General features: G+C 36.9%; 1 pseudogene; it reads left to right on the forward strand.

Moving 5' to 3' along the window:
• The first annotated feature begins 239 nt into the window (after positions 1–239).
• LOC110754013 (2-oxoglutarate-dependent dioxygenase 19-like) lies at positions 240–6,251 on the forward strand (annotated as a pseudogene).
• The last annotated feature ends 4,575 nt before the right edge of the window (positions 6,252–10,826 follow it).

A 10,826-nucleotide genomic window follows, 5' to 3' on the forward strand; every position in this document is an offset into this window, starting at 1 on the left:
TCAGATTCATGCACTATCCGTAATTTATGAACACATAACTAACCCTAATTTGGCATCTTATACTTAAGTTGTTCTAGTTTGCGTTCACACGTTTTATGTGGCCCCGGAAAGAAAAGTGGTCAAGTAATTATTTTACATTTTTTTTCCTATAAATATGATGGTCACTTGGGATTCTAGTTTTTGCATGCATGTGAGTTCTCAAGCTCTCAGTCTCGTTTAGTCTCAGCTAGCCCCTCTCATTGAATCCTCTCTCTTTTTCTCACTACGCACATAATGTCTGGAACTCAAGCAACTCCACTACTGCTTACTCAAAGTCAAAACCCTTGTTTTAAGTCATCAAAAAGTGTTTCAAGTACCAATGGCAGCATAAACTGCTTTTCAGGACGTGACCATGAATCATGTCATGTTCCAAATCCAATCATCGACTACTCCATGCTCATCTCCAATGATTGTCTCAAAAGGTCTCAAGCTATCAATGACCTCAATCTTCTTCACAGTATCCACTTCTTCCTCCTTCCATTTGTCTCTATTTTCACTCCACTTAAATTTCCAACTAATCACGTTTTTACCATATTAATTGATAACATGATGCCTCAAGTTATACACTTATTACATACACAAACTATATGTATATGTGTACGCACACACATAGCTTCAATTGGAGGAACTCTCAAATAAGTATATTAAGGGATATTTTTGTAGCGCACATTATGCATTGTATTTCAATGATCCGAACCGTCTATTTCTTGAAACACCATGTTCATCTATTTTTTTATATATCAAAACTAGATGTCTTAATGATTTTCAATTTATCTAAATTTTTTGCAAGGATGATAATTGAATGATGACTTAAAAAATAGACGGTTTGGATATTGTTAAAGTAAAATTCGCAGTGGACCACACAATGTATCCCTCAAATAAATTTTTTTAGGGATCTCTCAATAGAATAGGACTAATATATAGAGAGCTTCAATTGATGAATCTCTCGAATAAGTATTTATGGGGCACCCTTTTAGTTCCCACTCCACTTTTTTTTTTCATCTATTAGAACCGTTTATATTTTAGATATTCCACCAAATATTACATCTAAAAAATATCACTTCAATCCAAAGTCATTTAATCATTTAATTAAATTGTCATTAATTTAGTGTTTTATTAAAACACCATGTTGGTCCTTTTTTTTGTTGGTCACAAATAGATATCTTAATGATTTTCAATTTATCTATTATTTATTTATTTATTTATTATTATTGCAAGAATGACCTTTGAATGATGACTTCAAAATAGACAGTTTGATATATAATTGGTGCAAAATTCATGTTGGACTCCTTATGGTATCGCTCAAATAAAATTATTTGAGTGATCTCTCAATATAATGGAAATGTATACAGAGATCTTCAATTAATGAATCCCTCAAATACGAGAGACACCTTTGTAAAGCCCACTTCACACTGTATTTTAATGATTCGAACTATCTATTTTTTAGGTGGTCTCTCAAGTATTCTTTGAAAAAAAATTACTTTAATAAGAAACCATTTAACAGAAACCACTCAATTAAATGGTTGTTATTTTAGTGTTCTGGCATAGGAGAAAATCTATATAGCAGTTCTTCTCATTTGAGCGTCCGCACGTTATTACCATGCAGACGCCATTTAGCTAAAAAGCCCTAGGTGTTTCTTGATAAAAACGAATATATATTGCATTGGAAGAACGAGTCTGATTAGCCATTTGGAATGTTTAATATCTCTTTCTGATGTTTGAGTGGCCTTGATGATTTTGTAGGTGACAAATCATGGGATCCCAGATAGCCTGATTGGGAGTGTTATGAATTGGCTTTCCAATTTTTTTAATCAAAGTGATGAGGAGTGTAAGTGTATGGATTTTGTATTTTGCTTTTGGCTTCCCTTGACAATTTTGTAATAGGACAATCATTGTATTTTCTCAAGCTCTAGTCTAGATTAAGAATTACATCTCTAGGTATGCTTAATTGGCTACATTATGATGGACAACAATGGGTTTGACAAAAGGTAAATTTTGCATTGCATTACATTGCATTTTCTAACTTCTGAAGATTATGACTAGTCATCCTTCCTTCGTATGACTAGTCAACCTCTGCCTTAGTAGGAATTCTAGCTCATTGTTCTAGCTAGGCCTGGGCACGGTCTGGTTTGGACCGGTTTTCAGGCAAAAATGGAACCGGAACCGGTACTGTTCACCGGTCCGGTCCGATTCGGATTTTAAGACATTTTAATAATAAGCCCGAACCAAACCGGATCAATTAGATCCGGTTCGGTTTCCGGTTTTCCCGGTTTGGGCCGACTCCAAAGCCCAATCGATTTTTTTGTTTTTTTTTTGTTCTACATTTCTAGCTTCAAGCCCAATTTTGTTTTTGCTTTTTGTGTGGATATTTCCAGCTTCAAGCCCAACCGAATTTTTAAACTTTTTGGGCTTAAAAATCACAATTGGCCCATTTAACATATTGAATCAAGCAATCATTCTTTAGCCAAAATAATTAAATAATTAAATAATCCAACATTAAATTTAAAATTACAACCAAATTTATAATGAAGCAAACTAAAATTACAACCAAATTTTAAATTACAGCTCCATTTTCTTTGTTGCCGCATCTCAGAAACTCCAATGATTTGTTTCTACCAAAAACACAAAAGAACAAATTAATATAAGTTTAAAAGTACTGGTTAATAAGCATACAGCTACCTTAAAAGATACTAAAATGTAATAATTGTTTAAAGCATACAGCTACCTTAAAAGATACTAAAATAAACTACCCAGCAAAACAGATCTGAACCCAAAATATTCAAAAATCAGATTCCATATTCAAAAAATAAAAAAATAAGATTCAAGAACTTAACCCAAGATATGCAAGAACCCAGATCTGCAAAGAAAGAGATATAGAGGGAGATAGAGAAACATAAAACGAAGAAAAAAAAATCAGAGTACTAGGAAATCAGAAAAAGAGAGGAAGAAAAAATAAATGAGAGAAGAAATGGGAGGAAAGAGAGTCGGCATCACAGAGGAAGGCGATGGAGAAGAAGAAGAAGAAGAAGAAAAAAAAAAGAAAAATAAAGAGAAGAAAGCGTCGGCAGCACAGAGGAGAGGAGAGACCTAACCACATTGTAAGTCCAAATTTCCTAGAGCAAAGACCTAAAATTGCTTACCTGGCCTTTGCTCCTTCAACTTTGTGAAGGTTTGGGAGAGACTGACGGTTTGGAATCGGATTCCAAATATACAAGAATTGAACCCAGATGTACAAGATCTACAAGATAAACATATGGAAGAAGAAAGAAGAAAAAGGGATTTTAAAAAAAAAAAACAAAAACAGAACCAGAAATTACGTAGGGAGAAGAAGAGAGGGATAGGGAAAAAAAACAAAAAGAAAAGAGGTAGAAGAAAAGAGAGAGAGTGTCGGCACCGCACAGGGAAGAGAGAAAAGAAGAACAAGAAAAAAGAGAGAGAAGAAAGAAAAAGATAAAGAAAGAGAGAGAGTGTCGACGGCACAGGGAGAAGAGAAAAGAAGAAGAAAAAAGAGAGAAGAAAAAAGAAGAAGAAAAAAGAGAGAAGAAAAAGGGAGAGAGAGAAACAGAAAGAGAAAGAAAGAGAGAGAGGATGCACATGCGGCTAGGGTTTTAGGTATAAGGCCCACTATATATATAAAAATTTAAATTAAAAATAAATCATATTCAAGCCAGTCCGGTTCGGCCCGGTTTGGTTTTTGAAGGAATGGAACCGGATCCAGAACCGATCAGAACCGGTCCGGTTCGATTTTTGACTGGATTTTGACTTTTTGGTCAACTCGGTTTTTTTCCGGTTTTTTTCGGTGCGGTTCGGCTCGGATTTCCGGTTTGCCGATTTGAGTGCCCACCCCTAGTTCTAGCTGGATCCTACCCATATGTTTTTGTCTTATTCTGAACAATTCTTAGCTGCCATTGTACGATTCTAACCTAGGAATTTTGGTGTAAAAGCAAACCAATTCCTCATTTGGCAACCGTCACTTTTGTAGGCAAGTTTTGGAAAGTTTCCTTGGAAACTATCGCTTCTTCCTCAAGAGCCACCTTCATATTTTTCATCTTTTAGTTTTCCAAATTGTTTCTTTTTGAAAACTGCATTTGAAAAATGAAAATATGCATCTAGCTAATTAAAACACTCTCTCATTTATATCTAGGTCAAACTCAAGATTGATTTCTTCAAGAGTATGGTTTCTTGAAGAAATTGGTCATTCTCCTTTGAATCCAAATTTTGGTTGCAGTCCGAGTTAGAGCTTGCAAGCTCGTGCCATGGGATGAAAGAGCTGGAGAAGGAGCTGCCATTGCCATGAAAAACTAAGCTTGAAGCTTTGCTAAGTTGGAGAAGAAGATTGCACAAATGAGGTATAGCTCATCTTCCTAAATAGATCTAGGTTTTTCTTGAGCTTGCTTGTGTTCCTTTGTAAGAATCTTTTTCTACTTAGTGGATTGCTTGGTCGGTTGATGACCCCCAGTTTTTCCCAATGGTGGGTTTCTGGGTGAACAAATTTCTAGTTTGCATATCTAAATTTTCTGGGTTTGTGTTCTTGACAGTTGACTAGTCATCACATGTATTTCTGGGTTCGTGTTCTTGCAGTTGACTAGTCAACTGTTTCTGCTGTTTGATGCTTACTTGATTATGATGCTTTCACACACTTTCACCATAGTTGTTGCTAGCACAGGGGATGCCTGGATTGACGGGTCCTTCTGAGTGCCTAGGTTGTCACTAGTAATTCTCTAGGCTTGCAGGTACATATTGATATGCTCTGTGTATGTTCTTGGTTGTGATTATTCATGTCTGACAGTTGACTAGTCATAAGAGTATTGGTCAAGGTCTAAAGTGTGAAGTTTGTTGTGTTTTTGTTTGAGTGTCATTTAATTTACCCCTCGTCACCTAAGTGCCAATTTCAAGGAGAAGCGAAGGTATGATACGAATGATCCGACGGATAGGATCAGATTCAGGTGGGGCGGTAGAACCCAAAGAGAGCTTCTCCCCATGAGGGCGCATCCCACCTTCCATTGCCCAACAAAACCTGCCGATTCCATGTAAACCTATTTCTATCAAACGCATGTATTCATTCCCTTACACACACATATTTTCTTACTTATTACAATGTTGGCAGGGTTTTAACAGAGTATTGTGAGAGAATGCGAGAGATGGGAATGCAATTACTTAGAGGGATTTCAAAGTCTCTAGGGCTTGAAGAATGCTACATAGAAAACAAAATGAAGCTGGAATCGGGCTACAGTATTTTTGGACCAAATTACTATCCAGCACTGTCGCAGTCCTCAGATGATAATAATCAGATTGGCCAATTCCCTCATCGAAACCCCGGTTTACTTGTCCTCCTTGCACAAAAAGTCGGTGCGGGGCTGCAGATAGAACATCAGAAGAAGTGGCTCAATGTAGATTTTCCTCCTAGTTCCATTTTTGTCATTGTTGCCGACCATATAGAGGTGCGTTTAAGATTCTCAAATTTTTAATTACTCTCCATGAAAACTAATCATGTATGATTGGATTTGGCTAAACACAGTCAATTGGCTTTGAGTTTTGAGAGGCTAATCATATTTTTATTATAATGTACAGTTTTAAATATTCAACTTGTGGGTTTAATATTCTCAACTCAACACATGAACAACTAGCACCCCGCTTTGTGGTACTTTATTTTTCAATGTTAGAATAGGTTATAAGTTCGACTTGCCCGTTCTCAATTCATAAGAAAAAATGTTCTCGACACATGAGATGTGTACGATCTGTAATATCAAAAGCCTTATCTCATATGAAAAGATCGATTGGATCATGAAACAATTTCCATTATTGCCTTAACCATAGCTACTATATATTAGTTTTATTTATTAAAACGTTTGTGATATAGTTTCTTCTGAGTTAATTGGTCTGAGAACATTTTGGGTTATATACATGATGCATGGCAGATTCTTACCAATGGAAAATACAAGAGCTTGTTGCATCGGGTGGCTTTAAACAGCGAAGTGGAAAGGATGAGTTTTGCCCTTCTTTTTTGGGCCATCACTGGACGTAACTGTGAAGCCTGAACCAGAGTTTGTGGACGACCACAACCCACCCTCTTATCGTCAGATGACTTACAAAGCATACTTGGAATCCAATGACCACCATGTGATTGAAGCGAGAGCAAACTTGAATCAGATTCGACTCTGAAATTTCAAATTAATATAGATGCTTATATTCAAAAATATATATATTTACTTGTCATGTATTATGATTCAGACTCTCTTGTTAGTCTATAATATGTGTGGTACTCTTTCTTATCTTGAGGTTTGTCCCTCAAGAAGGTTTTAATGAGGCCACTGTTTCGCGTCACTCTATGTATGCTACCTCGGTTATATGAATGAAATTCTGTTTCTCAAAAAAATATACTATGGTCCCTGTTCGTACCACTTTTACAAAAATCAAAGGAGATAGTATCGTATAGTAGTGTAGCTCGGAAGTCCGAGTGTCGTATCCACAGAGAGCAGTGTAAAGAAAATAACAGAGATGAAAAAGAACAAGTGTGATTGAGAGGTAGATTTATGCAAGATTTGATTTGGAGAAAATTTAATTGATTAAAACACTAAGGCATTGGGTTTCCACTTTTAACATAAGCATGCAACTCTTAATAATTTGATCCACAAAATATTTTCCATTGTAGTTGTTCAAAATAATTAAAGCTCTTTTTAATTTCCTTTAGAAGTATTCTAAGCATAACTTGTACCATTGGCAACAAACTATCAAAAAATAATCTTCATCAAAATTCTATTAATCTTTAGTAATTCTCTTCTCTTTTAAAAGCATGAAAGTTTTTACTACACTATGGGAAAAACATGATTGAACCCATGAAATAGATTATCAAACATTCATCAATTAATTAAAAAGAAAACTACAAATTCCATTTGAACAAAAACTACAAATTCACATTAAAGCTTAAGTTTGGATCAAACTAATAAAAATTACACACTTATATTAAAAGTTTCCTCCCTAGCCCTAGCTAGGGAGTTAGTTCCCCATAATAAAATAAAACTAAAAACAGAATTTAAGACTTAGAAATATGGAGGGAAAAGAGAAAAAGCTCAAGATTGTGGAGCTTGGTGTAGTTTTACAATGCCGTAGCTCCATCTATTTATAGGAGGATGGGAGCAATATTCATGATTTTAATATGTCTTCCACTTGCCATCAAACCAATTGCCAAGTTGCTTCCTTTAATTAATTCATTGTGATGATGACTCCTTATCTAAATTCTTCAAAACTTTCTTCCACTTGAACACTTTGTCATGCATTTCCATACTTTCCTTCTTCTCATTGTCGGGTATCACTCTTGAATTTCTCCACACCACTCTCCACTTGCTTCTTTACTCCAAGCTTTTATCATTTCAAATAAGTACCCATCATTTTCAAATATATTCCTTAATCTTGGCCTAGTTCCTTGACTTTGGTTTTCACAAAGATCTTTGAGTCTTCTTATCAATTGCTCCACTTGCTCATCTATCGTATCTTCTCATAAAAACTGCAGCAACTTTCCTCAAATTGTAGCTAGATAACAACTCAAGCATCATCATTCTTCTTTGCATTCATTGGTTGCAAGTAGTCAATTTGAACTTCTCCTTCATTGTTTATTCATTCTTTCTTTATTTCTTCAATGATGGAAGCTTTGCATGCATGTCCTAGAGTATATTCATGCAATTGATTGCTTCTTCTTTTCATTTGTTTTATCTTCAATTGCATTTGCTGCTGCACAAGTTGTCTCGAGCAAATTTCCTTGGCTTTGGCTGCACATATTTCTTCTCATCCTTTACTTTCTTCTTGCAACACATTACTTACTTCTTTTCCTCAACATGCTATTGGTGGAAGACACTTAATATCTACAAACAACCACTCATTAAATATAAAAACAAAGATTGGAAAGAAACAATAAAAATACTTTAATAGATTTATATAAAACAAAAGAAAATACTAACAAATATAAATTTAAGGATAAAACTTGTATTAATTTTGTGCTCATCAGTCCCTGTGGAAGCTAGCCTTACTTCTCAGTGACATGAGGAGGGTTAGGAAATAGAAATAAAAACACAAAGGTCCATAGAGAACATAACGATGTGCTAAAATATGAATATGGTTTGAATGTATTAGGTTCTTATTTTTATTCTTCTCCATAAGGAGGTATATATAAGAGTTTACATAAGTGCTTTACAAGGAATTAGATAAAGTAAAGGATTAGGAAAGTATCTCCTAATTATACAATAATTGGACAACTATATAAAAATAGGAAAGTAAATCTCTTAATTAATCAAGGAAATAAATCTCCTTGATTAATTAGAAGACTCACTTCAACACTCCTCCTCAAGTTGGTGCATATACGTCATAAATGCCCAACTTGGTAACTGAGTCATGAAATTCGTAGCACCCGAGTCGATAATCCATGCGGATTTTTGAGAGGACGTATGAAAAGTAGAACCTTTGGTGGTGTTGATAGAAGCACAAGTCCGGGTAGCCGGGTCAACAAGATTGACCGCATGCTTCTGTGAGTCTGCAATAAGGGGAGAATCGTAGGGATTCCTGACATCGCAGCGGAAGTAAGATGTGATATGAGAATGTGAGGGATTTTGATTGTAGGAATTTGATTTGAGGAATTTGATGTATGAATTTGATGTAGGAATTGGATTTGAGAGGTATGTGTATAAGATTTGAGGAATTTGGATTTGAATATGAGAAATTTGAGATAAGGCATTTGAGGACTGTTGAGGCCCAAAAAAAATCCAAGGCTAGGCCCAAATATAATCTCGGCCCAATGCTATACCTAATCGAGAAGAAACCCGATTTGGGCACGCGAAAGTTCGTCATATGCGCTTGCACACATGCCACCCGAAGCAAATAAGCAACATGCCACGCTACAAGCTTAAGTGGGCCCAAGCCACGCGAATGCCTGGGGCTTGCTGAGCGGGTTGTGGTATGGATGGTTACGAGTATTCACGAGGCCCATTGATGGTCCAAGGAGTGGAAGTTTTGGGCTACTTGGGAGCACCAAAACTCAAGCCCATTCCTTGAGCCCAAACATATGGGTAAGCATGAGAGAGAAAACCCAATAGCTTAGGAAAATATCCAATGGCTTGCAAACACTTGGAAAAGTCCCACATCAGCCAAAACATCCAACACCTTGATCAAATAGGTTGTTTTCCAGCAGCTTGAGCAAACTCACAAGCCGCTGGAAATAAAATACTTATAGCCCAGCCCAGCATCGTGGAAAATATCCAACATATTTGTTAAAACCAGATCAAAGCCAAACCATCAAAACCAAGCAAACCCATGTGCTGATGAAAGTAAATCACTTTTTGACCAACACCCTTACCCATTCTTTCATCTTCAAGCTTTGGTGAGAGAACAAGAAGGAAAAGTGGGTGGCTCCTCACCCACATGGAGAAGTCCTGCTGCTTGAGGACCTTGGAACCCCAAAAAGCTGCGTGCCTATGGTTTCAGGCTAAGGAAGTTTCACCAAACAAGATTAAATGGAAGAAAGTGAAGAGAAAGGGGAGGGAAGCTTGACAAAATTAAGGGTTTCCAGCGCCTATAAAAGGAGGCACTTTCTACCCAGCAAAACAACTCACCTTGGTTGCTGCAAGCCTCCCAGCAACCATGAGAATCGATCGAAGGCAAGCATCCCCTTTGGAATCCTTCAATTTCATGCTTTGTTCTTCCATCTTCTTCCTCTCTCTCTCTCTCTCTCTCTCTCTCTCTCTCTCTCTCTCTCTCTCTCTCTCTCTCTCTCTCATAACACACATCCAGAGGGCAAGCTTCCCTCTCATCTTCAAAACCTAGCAATTTCGTGCTCTATTCATCCTTCTTCCCCATTTTCCCTCCTGGCAGAACTGTTCCAGTGCTTGACAGAGCTTTCGTCAAGCTGCCGGAAAATCACTTAAGCTACCCATTGCCTTCTCCTTGTCTCCTTCTCCCTCTTTTCAGCCAAACCCTCGTCAGATCCTCTCTTCCCTTGCCTTAAAAACTCTGTTTCTAATATGAAATCACAGCTCTTTCTCTCTCTCATGCTAAACTCACGAATGCTCAGCTCCCATGCCACAAGCCTCTCATGCCAAGCCACAATATTTACATGCAAGCAACTATTAGTCTCATTGGTGAAGAAGACCAAGGTGTTTCCTAAGGCTCAGCTACCCTTTCGAAGCACACTTGGGGTTTGATTCTCGAACTCAGACACAAGGGGCGATTCCAGCCATTTGCTCTTTACAGCAGCCCAGGCCCATTCGTCAAGCTGCTGGAACGAAAAAGACCCCTACAAGGACTTTAGATTTGAGGGATTTGGATTTGGGGAAAAATATGAGAAATTTGATATGAGGAGTTTAAAGTACACAGAAACCCTGTGAACATGGCTAATAACACAGAAACCCTGTGAACATGGCTAAGGACACAGAAACCCTGTGAACACGGCTTAAGAATATAGAAACTTCTCTTCAGTCTTCTTCTCCCCCTGAAGAGAAGGGTATGTCGAAGTCAATAAAGAGGCAAAATCTCCATGAGAAAGAGAAACAAATCCTTTTTCACTCCCCCTCCCCCCCTTGAAGAGGAGGGGAGGAGAAAATTTGATATGAGAATGTAGAGACAACAAAGGATCGATTGCTCTGATACCATGCTAAAATATGAATATGGTTTGAATGTATTAGGTTCTTATTTTTATTCTTCTCCATAAGGAGGTATATATAAGAGTTTACGTAAGTGCTTTACAAGGAATTAGATAAAGTAAAAGATTAGGAAAGTATCTCCTAATTATACAATGATTTGAC

This window comes from Prunus avium, chromosome 8 (assembly GCF_965620075.1).
Source record: "Prunus avium chromosome 8, drPruAviu1.hap1.1, whole genome shotgun sequence".
NCBI lineage: Eukaryota > Viridiplantae > Streptophyta > Magnoliopsida > Rosales > Rosaceae > Prunus > Prunus avium.